The 13,440-nt window shown below is 36.0% G+C and overlaps 1 protein-coding gene across 4 annotated transcripts in view; it reads left to right on the forward strand.

Annotated features, from left to right (window-relative positions):
- Positions 1-13,440, forward strand: part of FOXN2 (forkhead box N2) — a 59,467-nt gene that overhangs the window by 14,246 nt on the left and 31,781 nt on the right. The window contains exon 2 of one of the 4 annotated variants that reach the window (XM_061432300.1): positions 6,369-6,500. The exons of the other annotated variants lie outside the window; for them this stretch is intronic. The gene's annotated coding sequence lies outside the window, so the exon portion shown is untranslated. The remainder of the gene's footprint in view (positions 1-6,368; positions 6,501-13,440) is intronic. 4 annotated transcript variants of the gene reach the window in all.

The raw sequence follows: 13,440 nt of genomic DNA on the forward strand, positions 1-13,440 counted from the left end.
CACCTTTCTTTCTTTCTTTTTTTTTTTTTTTAACTTATAAAGCTATTGCTTCATTTTAACATCTCCAAGAAAGAAATGAACAACTGAGACCCTTTTTAATGTTTTAAAGATAAGTGCTGCAACAGTGTGTATGGAAACTCTATACTGTGTGCAGATAGCACAGAATTGTTCAGATAGAAGTGGCATTTGAACCATGGTTTACACAGTGTATCTGGGCAAGTTGATTTAGGGGATAAGTGGATTTGGTGGAAGATTACCACAACAGTTCCCCCTCCCCTCCCCGATTTTAGTGTTTTCTGCCATTTATTTAGCATGAGTTGGTCAAAGGTTTTTCCCTCATTCAATTTTCTTTTTTTTTTAAATCCCTATTTGAAAAAGTTTCCCTATGAGACAAATGTTTGACCCTTTTGTATTCTGTGTCCTCCCCTCCCTTTCCCTTTCTTGACTGGAAAATGCAGCTGCACACATTTTTTGTTTAGAGACAATGGATCACATGCTGTGTCACCTAAATCTATGACCAAGAGGCAGTTTTATCCCTCAGAGACCGAAATGCTTCAGTTGTCCTGGATATGTGACATCATGTAGCATTATAATCAAACATGCGTCTTTTTGCAGTCGTACTTTAGGGATTTGAACCTATCCTCTACTCTCAATATTGGATTTTACAGGATCAGTTCAGTTCAGTCGCTCAGTCATATCCGACTCTTTGTGACCCCGTGAATCACAGCACGCCAGGCCTCCCTGTCCATATTTATAACAGAGAACCTTTAAAACAAAGAATGTATTGTAGGAAAAGGTTGTGAGTTCCTTCAATGTGGCTTATTTTTTTTTCTTACCTAAGAGTTACCAAAGTTATCAGATATTGTGAGCTAGTAGAATATTAAAGTTTTTAGCATTGTATTTGTTACACAATGCCTTGCAAATAGTATGTGCTCAATAAGTGTTACAGTATTATTACTACCAGTGTGGTAAATTAGCAAAAAAATTGTTTTCGTGATTTAAAAATGATGAACTTGAGATTTTGAAAATAGTATCTGTAAACTGCTAAAATATTTAATGATGAGCTTGTTGTAAGCTTATTGTATTGCTGAGTCAATCTAGTAAATGTAGTACTATGGCTTCCAGTCTTGAGTAGTGGTACATTTTATAGCTAATTAATAAAAATGGTTTATTCCTAAGGAGATGAAGATGAGGAAAGGAGGGGAAATTGAATGGAAATTCCTTTTATTATATAGCATATCTTAATCAGAGACCAAGCTTAAATCACAGTAAATAACTGAAGTAACTGCCAGGCAATTCTGATAAAATTCATAAACATCTTGGATTTCTGTGTTATACCTTAACTCTGTGGTAGATGTTTTCTGTGGAAAGCATTGTTTAGTCATCTGAGCTAAGTGAATGACAGCTTGTTTCCCCTTGCTAGGGTTACCATAGCCTGTCAGATGATGTTTTATATTGGTTACCTTAAGGTGATTGGATGGAAAAGCCACAAGTCTGAGAAGGGGCCTACTCTCTGTTTGCTCTTTTGACACTTCTAAGATTGTTTAATTTACTGGTAACAATAAGTTCTTGGTGAGAGGTAAAATGACAAGTCAATAGACATGTTTCCAAATGTCTTAAGAGCATGTAAAAAGACATAATTAGAGATTGTACGTGTATAAAATTAAATATAACCAAATATTATACTCATTTGTCAAAAGTTTTAGCAATTTGGATGTTTAAAATGTTTATAGTGAGACTGATTTTAAATAGGAAGCTAGACTAGTGGGTGAAAATGGTGAGAAACAGCTTTGTTTGTAGTTCAGATGCTGCCATATAGCTTGAGATTATCCATCCCTTGCTTTAAGCATGGGACTGACTGGAAGCCTTCTTCAGGGCCTCTCGGTATGATTGCTCAAGAGGGTTTCAACTTCTTTCCATTTCTAGTAGAACATAACAGATGGCATGGTTCCTTTTCACTCCAGTGTAGTAAAAGTTTTTTAGAAACAGCAAAATGATTTTTCTCATTTATCCTTTCTGTATAATGAGGAAAGAAATATTCAGTGATGTTCAGGGGTATAAGAAAAAAATAAATTGTAATAAATTTGCTTCCTGGTGGTTCAGATGGTAAAGAATCTGCCTGCAATGCAGGAGACCCAGGTTTGATGCCTGGGTCAGGAAGAGCCCCTGGAGAAGGGAATGACTACCTACTTCAATTATCTTGTCTGGAGAATTCCATGGACAGAGGAGCCTGGCATAGTACATGGGGGTCACAAAGAGTCAGACATGGCTGAGCAACTAACACAAATGCACATCAAAAATTAGCTATTTTTTGATATCTTTTTTCAATACTACTCTTCATTTCCTAAAAACAATTATTATATGATATAATGAATTAAATATAAATTTACAATTAAAAAATTGTCTTACAAACAACTTACAGATATAGGGTTCTAAGAACTATGATATAGGTAAGATAAAAACTTAATTAAAATTGAAAAATGTAACATGAAACTCTAGAATAATTTGAAAAGGACTTTTAAAAATTATTAAACACATTTATAGAACTGAATTAATTGCAATTAATTCCTTATTTGCCATGGATTTATTTTAATAAGGTATACATGAAAAAGCTTTTATGTTCATGGGAATTGCTGGACTGAGAGCCTGATTTTGGGGGTTGTTTAATTTTATATACATGAGTCCATATTTTTAAGGTACTATAGATATTATCCAGAAACTTACAATATAGTAATATTTTGAAAGAAATTATTTTGTATATTTTAACTTGGTGAGAATTCTGTCGATTCAGGATAGTAGATTCTGAACTAGTTGGATATAAATAAAGCTATGTATGTAGATGGGGCTTCCCTGGTGGCTCAGTAATAAAGAATCCACCTGCCAATACCGAAGACCCAGGTTTGATCCCTGGGTCAGGAAGATACCTGAAGAAGGAAATGGCAATCCACTCCAGTATTCTTGCCTGGGAAATCCCATGGACAGAGGAGCCTGATGGGCTATGGTCCACGGGACCGCAAGAGTTGGACATGACTTACCGACTAAACAACGACATGTATGTATGTATATTATTGTCCTGTTTGATTATAGCATTATATTGCCACTGCCTCTTTTATTATTCAGAATGTCGTTACTAGTGAAAGCTTAGCATGCTTCATTTCATAGGTAGTGTACTTGGTTTGTTTGTTTTTATATATAAATTATTGTGTATTAGAATGTTAGCATTAGGCAGAGCTGTTAATAAAGGAACGTAAACTCTTCAGGGGCTATTAATAGCAATCAACTTTAAAAAGTTCTGAAAGTTTATATATGGTTTAAATTCTTTTAGATTATTAAACTAGAAAGATTTGAAGAAAGATTCTGTCATGCGGCACGATTGGTAAAAGATTGACATAACAGAGTTCATGGAAACAGTAAAAGGAAGTGAAAGTCACATCATAAAGAACATGATGAAACTGTTATTGCAGCACTCTTCTGAGAAGTCCTAATTTGTGCCATACCAGCGGGTGTCATTAGTTTAGAAGGAGGCCCTCCTTAATGCTAGAACTTTTTTAAAACTTCTAAACTTTAGAACATAAAATATTGTTATGGATCTTATACTCTACTTTTTAAATTTGAGAGATACAACATTTATATACTGCTTTAGAAAGAAAGCTAATAATAGTTTAAAAATTAATCATAGTAATAATAATTAGACTTCCCTGGTGGCTCAGACAGTAAAGCATCTAGTATTAATTACCAGCTAGTATTCATTGTGTCCTTACTCTCTACCTCTGTTCTAAGTCCTTTATATTCTCATTTAGTTTGTACTGACAATCTTATGAAAGTAGGTACTGTTAGAATTCTACATTGATAGGTCTTCTAGTCTGTTGAGTAGCAGAGCTGGATTTGAACCCAGGAGTATCTCTTCACAACTCATGCTTCCTCTTAAACCCTCTGCTTCACTGCCACCAGATTCTAATATTAATAATAATGATTTCTATTTTATGACTTATAATATGAAATTGTCTTATCTTTCACAATTTTAACTTCAAATGTACTGCCTCCTCACGTTTCTATTCAGTATTTTCTAGTATTACATACATTTATTCCTTTCTCAAAGAAGAAGCCTTTCATTGTATAGTTGTACACTATTTTACCATATAACTAACAACTGTGACAACAGACCTGTGAGTGTAGTAGGAATAAAAGGTTTCTTCTTGAAGGACCAGGAGACATCATTCTGAATAGTATAACTTTTATACCTCTCTTTTTCTCTTTTATCACATTACTTTATGTAAAGACATTATACTTATAATCCAATATAGCTAATATGTTATCTTTGGAATATATTTAAAATTCCTATATGCATTTAGGTATTTCTGGCATTTTAAAGTTCATATTATAGTATATTTCCTGCTTAACAGGAGATTACTTATTCTGTATCCTCAACTGTTAAATTATAAGTAGACAAAAAGGGTCTCCTAAGTAGTTGGGAAGAAACTTTCAAAGTTTATGCACTAAATTCATGTACCTTAATGTGGACTCTTTGCCCTTATCAAATCTGTATGAAATTCTAATGAAACTTAGCTGGCTTTCCAGTCTATAGCAGATAATGTTTCTATAATTGTATTTCCATGTTTTTAATAGAATGCTCTGAAAGCCAAATTTTCTTTTAACCCATTGAGTGGTAAAACATAATATGAACTGATAGAAGACTATTGATGGCCTTTATTTACTCCCTTCTTAGTGTGAATATACATTTTTCTGCAGAAATATTAACATCTTTCTTATGGGGTCCTGTCTCAGACCTCAATGACACGTCGTATAACATATCACATATACATCGTAGTCTCTTTCTAAAATCCAAAATACTCTATAAATTCTGAAATATATCTGCCTTCAAGGATATTAGATAAGGGATCATATACCTGTATAATCAGATACAGTGACTACAGTACAACTGAGAACTAGCATATAGAACTAAGATTAGTCCAGTAACTCAAGCATAGCAAATGTGAGACCTTTCAGTGTAAAGCAGTGTTTGTAACTGGAATAATACATAGATCTCTTTTAAAGAAAATAATTATAGATTCCATTTTTAGAATCACTGACTTTAGTATCTGAAGTAAGTTTATTTTTGTCTTTTTTTCCTTTATATTGCTTCTGAAATGAAAGCACAAAATGAAAATTCTTAAAACTTGTGTCCCCGAGAGTTTATCCATGGCACATACTAATTGAGAAATACTGAGAAAGTGGCAAATAGTCCTATATACTTGAACAATCCCTGTGAGTATTATTCTTTGCCAAATCTTTGTTTACAATAGCCTGAATCATGTATGTGTTAAGTCGCTTCAGTTGGGTCCGAGTCTTTGTGACCCTATGGACTATAGCCCACCAGGCTCCTCTGTCCATGGGATTCTCCAGGCAAAAATACTGCAGTGGGTCGTCATGCCCTCCTCCAGGGAGTCTCCCAACCCAGGGATCAAACCTGCATCTTCTGTGGCTCCTGCATTGCAGGCAGATTCTTGACCGCTGAGCCACGGGAGAAGCCCTTCATATATGCAACTAGGAGATATACAAACATTAGTGGAGTTGGGAAGGCTAAGATTTTTCTTGCAAGCCACCAAGCATTTCTGAACACTTTGAGTGTTTTTGCTATGTGCCAGACAGCCTGGCACTTGGATGAAGAGGTGAGAGGAAAGTGGAGCAGGGTTGGGATGGAGAGAGTGGGCTTCAGAAAACGCAGGTGTTGTCCTGGATGCACTGCCTCACAGGAAATGGTTTTGGCAAAATCACTGGCTCTGAGGCTATTTCTTCCACAGTAAAATGAAAGGATTGGAGTATATCTCTTGGCCCCTGTTCGCTTTGGTGTTCTGTGACCTGCTGCCATGGAAACAATACAAACATTGAAGTGGGGCTTAAACCTCACCTTCCACTTGGAACCACATTTTCCCTTTGACTCCTAAGGCTTCTAGATCTGCCTCAACTATGAGAGACATTAGAGGAAAGGACACAAAGGTAGACTGAGTCAAGACCTGCCAGTGGGGGCCCCAGTGAAGATCGGGCCCCCAGCGTGAATCATAGTTAAGGGGTCAAAATATTTTTCCTATATTTAAAAAGTATGATTTTTAAAGGGGATGAGAAGAAGCACCCTCTTGAACAAAAAATGTACACCTGACTTTTAATTACTACCTTTCACCTCCAGGGAACTGTCTTCTACCTACGACCAGCTGGCAATCACTGTCATTACGAGCAACTCTTAGTGATAGTAAGTCAAAGTTCTCAAATGTAGGGAAGCAGAAGAAACTTAAGAACCAGTGCTCTGAAATATGGGATAATTTACTTCAGAGATATTTCCATCAGAAACTAATGTTAACATGTGTTTCCAGCGACATGGCGAACTAAGTACCTGGAGCAGCCTTTCTGCTGAAAACAACCTAAAATGCTGGATCAAATTCATCAGTGCTCATGCCCAAAAGTAAAGACTGTTTAAACCAAATATTAATTGGAAACCCAGTGAGGTAAGCTGAGTACTGAAGCTGGCTGTTGCCTTGAAGGTATTTACCAAGTCAAGTGAGCTTCTGTTTTCATGGCCTTGTGGGGGCTCAGGGATCATGAATCAAAACCCAGAGCCAGCTAAAGTAAAAACATTTAGGTCTTCCCCGGTAATAGCGCTTTACCATAGGTATAAGAGTGATCTAGAAATTCTTTCCCAACAAAGAAAGTTATCTTTCTAGAATATTGCTGTGAACAGGAAAAATAAATCTCTACTGAAAATTTGTTACCACAAACCAGCCCTGACACTTGTTTGCAGCTTGAATTCACATTAGACCGAAAGCTAAGAATTTTAACTGATCCTGGATTGTTGCTACTCCCAGGGGCCTGACAGAAGTAGCACAAATCATAATCGTGAAAGAATTCCTGTTGGTAAAGTTTTAATGAAAAAATGAGATGCTTAAAATAAAAGTTTACAAACCATCTAAGGAAATAGGGCACAATGTAAGAGAATCTGTATTCAGACCTACACTTAGATCATGTCTTGGGGTTATCAGATATAAAATATAAAAGAAGTATATCTAATATGTTCAATGAGGAAAAGAGCAAACATTTTGTAAAAGAATCAGAAGTTCTAGAAATGGAAATATATAGTAACTGAAATTAGAATACAAGGGATAGATAAAAGCAAATAGACCCCATTGGAGAAAAAAATGGTATAACAAAAGATAAACCTGAAGAAATACAGAGAGACAAGAAAATGAAAATTATAAAAGAGGTTAGTAAAGGGGAAATATTTAAGAGAAAACATGGAGCGCTTTGAAAGGATTATCAGTTTTCGATAGCAATAATGGAAATAGAGACCATGAAACTAATAAACTCAGTGAAAATAAATCTAGAAACTGACCTACTCTGAAACTGAAGTGAAAGTGTTACTCCCTCAGTTATTTCCAACTCTTTGCGACCCCATGGATTGTAGCCTGCCAGGCTCCTCTGTTCATGGATTCTTCAGGCAAGAATACTGGAGTGGGTTGCCATTGAACTACTCTAATTCAACCCAGAATTCTATAGCTAGCAAAAAAAATAACTTTTGAGAACAAGGGCCAAGTAAAGACATGCTCAGAGAAATTTGAAAGTTCACTAGCAGACCGCTTTTTTTTTTTAGATTGAAGTATGATTGATTCAGTGTTAATTTCTGCTATTTAGCAAAGTGATTCAGGTGTACATATATGTATATTCTTTTTCATATTCTTTTCCATTATGGTTTATGAAAGGATATTGAATATAGTTGCCTGTGTGATAAAATAGGACCTTGTTTATCCATTCTGTATATAATCATTTGTGTCTGCTAACTCCAAACTCTCATGCTGTCCCTCCCCCACCTCCCTAGCAGACCATTTAAAATAGAAGGAAAATGGTCATTGAAAGTCTGAGATTCAGGAAGGAATGATGATCAAAGGACAGTGGTAAGTGTATGTTAAAGAAGTGTAATTTAATTTTCAAAACTTGTATAAACAACAATAATAGTGTCTTAAAAGACGCTTACTCCTTGGAAGGAAAGTTATGACCAACCTAAATAGCATATTCAAAAGCAGAGACATTACTTTGCCAACAAAGGTTCGTCTAGTCAAGGCTGTGGTTTTTCCTGTGGTCATGTATGGATGTGAGAGTTGGACTGTGAAGAAGGCTGAGCGCCGAAGAATTAATGCTTTTGAACTGTGGTGTTGGAGAAGACTCTTGAGAGTCCCTTGGACTGCAAGGAGATCCAACCAGTCCATTCTGAAGGAAATCAGCCCTGGGATTTCTTTGGAAGGAATGATGCTAAAGCTGAAACTCCAGTACTTTGGCCACCTCATGGGAAGAGTTGACTCATTGGAAAAGACTCTGATGCTGGGAGGGATTGGGGGCAGGAGGAGAAGGGGACGACAGAGGATGAGATGGCTGGATGGCATCACGGACTCGATGGATGTTGAGTCTCAGTGAACTCCGGGAGTTGGTGATGGACAGGGAGGCCTGGCGTGCTGCGATTCATGGGATTGCAAAGAGTCGGACACGACTGAGCGACTGAACTGAACTGAACTGATGGGGTTAAAAAAAGCTAGAACGAAAATAGCAGTTATTTTAGTTATCTACTAAATGCCAGTTATTTTATAAACTGGGAGGAGGTGATTTGAGCTAGTATTCAAAAGATCTTTTTATTACTGAGGAGAAGATTAAAAGTAACTTTGGATTTTGATAAGTATGTGTGGTAGAAAATTTTAAGTAACACTTAAGTAATAGAAATACATAACTTCCAAACTAGTAGATGATGAAAAGGTGGAACCAGAAAAAAATAATCCCAAAGAAGGCAAGCGGGATAAGAGAGAAGGAAACAGAATGCAATAATAAGATGATACAAGTAAATCTCATATCAGTGCCTTACATTTTAAAATGTTTAGCTATATGGGAGTTAGTACAGACTACAAAGAAACAATGAAGAAGGAAATGGCAACCCACTCCAGTATTCTTGCCTGGAGAGACACATGGACAGAGGAGCCTGGTGGGCTACAGTCCATGGGGTTGCAAAGAATCAGACATGACTTAGTGACTAAACAACAAAGAAACAAAAGGAAAACATGTTGTAGGTAAAATGATGGAAAAAGATATACCAGGCAAATATTGCTGCTGCTGCTGCTGCTGCTAAGTCACTTGGGTCATGTCCGACTCTGTGCAGCCCCATAGATGGCAGCCCACCAGGCTCCCCCATCCCTGGGATTCTCCAGGCAAGAACACTGGAGTGGGTTGTCATTTCCTTCTCCAAATGCATGAAAGTGAAAAGTGAAAGTGAAGTCGCTCAGTCGTGTCCGACTCTTAGCGACCGCATGGACTGCAGCCCACCAGGCTCCTCCATCCATGGGATTTTCCAGGCAAGAGTACTGGAGTGGGGTGCCGTTGCCTTCTCCAGGCAAATATTAATGAAATGAAAACTGGGATGTCATTTGAAATAGACTTTTAAGGCAAGTAGAATTACTAGAGATAAAAGAGTTGATACACAACAGTATATGTTTCACTTCTCTATCAATATATAGAAGTTTTAAATTTGTATGCAACTAATACTCAAAACCACAAATAAAATATATTAATACCACAAGGAAAAATTGACAAATTTCACCAGTGTAGTGGGAGATTGTAATATATCTAACTCATTAATTGGTAAAGAGAGCAAACCACCCCCCCCAAAAAAAAAAATCAGGAATATAGAAAACTTAAACAATGTAGTTAACAAGCTTGATCCAATGGACATATATTGCATCCAATCACTGTAGAAACATCAGCTGAATCATCATGAAAATCAACACCTACTGGACCATCAAGCAAGTTTCAACAAATTTCAGAGGGTTAGTATGCTATAAATCATTAAAGTTAGAAATCACTAAGAAAAAAAATCCCATGGAAATTAAAATATATTCTGTTAAATAACTTACATATGAAAAAGGAAATGTTAATGGAACTCTTGCTGCCCTTTGTCTAGAAAGTGTTAAGTCATTCCTCAATTTTGCATGTGGCAAACACAGTCCTGAGAAATGGGTCACATAAAGGTCTTTCATTCTTGGCATGCCTAGTGAGAATGTTAGAGTGCTAAGAGCCAATGATGGATTGGTTCTCCCAACAGAAAAGACAAAATTTTTAGTAAATGATGCTGGAACAATTGTGTATTCATATGTAAAAAATGAAATTGAATTTTTAAAAATACATCCATACATTTTGGGGGTGAAACTGAAGACTTAAATGTGAAAGGTAAAAGCTATAATACATATAGAAGACAGTATGGGATAAAACTTCTATGAATTTTGTATACAGAAGAAATTCTTAAATGAGAAACACTATAGTAACTATATAAAGAAAAGAGTTAATTCACCCTATTAAAGTTGAGAACCTTTTCATTAATAGGCAACAAAAAGACAAGCCATATAAATAGGGAAAGATATTTGCATTACATATAAAAATTAGTATCCAAACAATACAAATGGCTTCAGTAGACACTTAATGGAAAGGGGCACACACACAAAAATTTTATATATATATACACACACACACACACACACACACACACACGTTTGCCTTCTAGGTTTCTTTTGTATGTGAAGAGATAGTCAACTCCATTAATAATATGGGCAATGCAAATTATACCACAAGGAGATACAAATTCACAGTCATCAGGTTGGCAAAAATTTTTTTTGATGGGTTCATGGAGCAAACAGTATACTTGTACATTGCTGGTAGTAATCTGTCCTTAGCAGTTAAAGTTGAAGAAAAGAATACTCTGACCCAGTAACTCTGCTGCTTCACATGTATTGTGCTTTTAGAATTTCAGAAAACTTGTTTACAGTTGTGTTCCAAGGGATATAAACAAGGATGTCCATAGCAATACTACTTGTAATAGCCCCGAACATAAACATAAATGTCTAAAGAGTGTAATAAATTGTGGTATATTCATAAAGTAGAATGTAAGTCATCTGTAAAAAAATGAATGAATTACTGCTGCAGTAATGTTAATGAATTTGGTGGACAGGAAAACAAGCTTCAGTACAACTCAATTTTGTAAGATGTGTGAAAAACTTAGAGGGCTAAGTAATAAATATTCAAGGATTCTAATTATAAAGGAAAAAAATTTCATTTGCTTTGTCTTTGATACAGTTAATTAAAGTGTGAACAGATTAAGTCATAAAAATCTACGTGGTTTTAAACAACACTGGACGTTTAGGAGGTTTCTTAGTTATTTTGGGCAAAAAAAAAGCTCTCAGTGTGATCTCTAATACCTTTAATTCAGCACCTTGTAACACTGAAAATTCACTGCCTCGGTTTCCCTTATTTATTCTCTGTCAAGCATTTCCTCTCAGACAAGTATTATTAATAATACAAACCTAAGCAAAAGTGCTCTCCTCTAACATTTTGAGATGTGATCTAAGAATTTCAATATGAAATCTTATTTTTCTTGCCCTGAAGTTGAGTATCACTGTATCATTGAACACGATATGCAGACATGCAGTTCCCTGTTAGACACCTTTAGAGATGTATGAGCTGCATAGTTGAAAAAAATGTGGTGCATTTTAATACTGAGCCCTCTTCTCAAGATACTGCATGACCGATACACAGTGAAACTCTAGGCAGGGGCTCAAATAATACTGGGATTATTTGAACTCTCCACTTTAAAAATTGTCCTTGTGAGAGAAAATTCTGTTCTTTCCTGAAGTGTAGATTTAGAGTCAGAAATGTGTATTTTGCTAAATTGTCTTGTACATTTACTTCCTTTTTTTTTTTTTTTTTTTTTGTAGCAGTGTCTTGGTTTTAGAAATCGGATAGTGAATGTATTCATTATTTGAGTTATGTTAGTTCCACACCTAATAAATTAGGATACATTTTTATTTCTTTTTGGCTGTGCAGCGTCTTCATTGCTGCACGCAGGGTTTCTCTAGTTTTGGCAAGCAGGGACTACTCTCTAGTGTGGTGTGCAGGCAGGCTTCTCATTGCAGAGGCTTCTCTTGTTGCTGAGCATGGGCTGTAGGGCATGCAGGCTTCAGTAGCTGCAGCACATGGGCTCAGTAGTTGGCAGCTCCAAGACTCCAGAGCACAGGCTCAGTAGTTTTGGCATACGGCCTTAAGTTGCTCCTTAAGACATGTGGGATCCTCCCAGGTCAGGGATCAAACCCCTGTCTCCTGCACTGGCATGTAGACTGTTAACCACTCTTTCCCTGAGCCACCAGGGGAAGCCTAGGATATATTTTTCAAATCCCACATTTTCTAGGCTTAACTGCCTATTTTGAGTGACATTTATTATGTATAACAATTATATTTGGTTGATTGAAGTATTGTTCTTAAAAGATTACTGAAAGGAAGTATTACATCACTAGTCCAGGTTTCCTTTTATTTCTGTACTTATTTCGCTTTATGAATCAAACTTCCATGCATATTATTACCTGCTACTGAATATTTTCAGTTCATTTTAAGAAGTAGTTTCATAAAAACTTAAAGCTAAAAGTTTTCTTGATTTTGGTGTAGAATATATAGACCTTTTGTTACAGTGTTACATATTACATATTTCTGAAAACACTGTGGGCAGGTGATATGGGTCACACCCAATACTTGCAAAGCTTTGTAACCAGAACACTAACAGAAGTAAATCTTAATAAGAATGCTAGAATATTTTAAAAAATACATTAAATCTATTACAAGTAAAGAAATATTACAGTCAACCTGAGATTTAAAAAAAAAAAAAACTAAGCCTGATTGAAGGGTGTGCAAGGAAAGATTGAAGCTACAGGGTTATGGAGGCAGTAAAATGCATAAAGATCTGGAGAAGAGATTTCATTAAGTATTTTCTAGAAAATGCATGTGGCCAAGCTGTGCCAAGAGGAGGAAAATGGGTTGAAAGAGAATTGTGTACAGTTCTGTATCATCAGCAGCTTACTGCTTTCCACTATGTTAGCTTATTTCAGGTTTAGCTTTTATTAGTTAGTAGTGTAAAGACATAGGCTGAGAAAAATCATGTGCAAACCTATGTGACTCTCACATTGTACTAAAATCTTTTACCCACATACCAGTGAGCTAAATTGTGTTACAGAAAAGCTTAGTAACAAAGTAAACTGTACTAAGAATATGAGAGGTAGCTTCTGTTTTTTGACTAGAGGCCTTTGATCAGACTGACTGTTTTGTGATTTTGTTTTGTGTGAAATGGAAATACAACTAAAAATAATCTAACACAACCTTTTCTGCCTTGAGTATATTGTTTTAATTTTAAACTATAAAAGTAATAAACATCTTAAACACTGGAAAATATAACAAAGAAAAAAATCACCAAGTTATTATATAAACCACTGTTCAGATCAGATCAGTCGCTCAGTCCTGTCCGACTCTTTGCGACCCCATGAATCGCAGCACGCCAGGCCTCCCTGTCCATCACCAACTCCCAGAGTTCACTCAGACTCA

This window comes from Bos javanicus, chromosome 11, assembly GCF_032452875.1.
Source record: "Bos javanicus breed banteng chromosome 11, ARS-OSU_banteng_1.0, whole genome shotgun sequence".
Taxonomy (NCBI): domain Eukaryota; kingdom Metazoa; phylum Chordata; class Mammalia; order Artiodactyla; family Bovidae; genus Bos; species Bos javanicus.